Source organism: Solanum pennellii, chromosome 6, assembly GCF_001406875.1.
Source record: "Solanum pennellii chromosome 6, SPENNV200".
Taxonomy (NCBI): Eukaryota; Viridiplantae; Streptophyta; class Magnoliopsida; order Solanales; family Solanaceae; genus Solanum; species Solanum pennellii.
This window is the reverse complement of record NC_028642.1, coordinates 40,627,749-40,628,450: the sequence shown is the minus strand read 5'-3', so window position 1 is coordinate 40,628,450 and position 702 is coordinate 40,627,749.

The following is a 702-nucleotide window of genomic DNA, read 5'->3' as shown; positions in this document are numbered from 1 at the left end:
CAGGAGGTTACCAAAACCGCCCTATTCAGTCTGCCCTGCAGGCTTTAGCTGGGGGCCCATCGCAGCCCAGTCAGCCTTATTCTGAGTTTGGAGGTTATCCCCAGACTTCGTCACTTTCACAAAAACCTATGCTTGACTCCAGGAATGGTTATGGATGTGGGGAGACTGGACATATTAGGAAGTATTGTCCAGAACAGAGTTACAGACCCCCAATAGTTAGAGGTAGAGGTGGTCATGGGAGAGGCCGCCATTCTGGAGGACGCGGTGGCCAAGGTAATGGTGGTCACCCAATCAATCGGGGTGGCGGGCAAGCTGGAACTGCTGCGGCGCAACATGATAGGGGCAATGGACAGACAGGTGATAGGGCCCATTGTTATGCTTTCCCCGGGAGGTCTGAAGCAGAGACATCTGATGCTGTTATCACAGGTAATCTTTTGGTCTGTGATTGCATGGCTTCTGTATTATTTGATCCTGGATCCACATTTTCATATGTATCTTCCTCATTTGCTACTGGTCTTGATTTACATTGCGATTTGCTTGACATGCCTATTAGTGTCTCTACTCCTGTGGGTGAGTCTGTGATAGTTGAGAAGGTGTATAGGTCTTGCCTTGTGACTTTTGTAGGGAGCAATACCTACGTAGATTTGATTATTCTAGAAATGGTTGATTTTGATGTAATTCTGGGTATGACTTGGCTTTCCC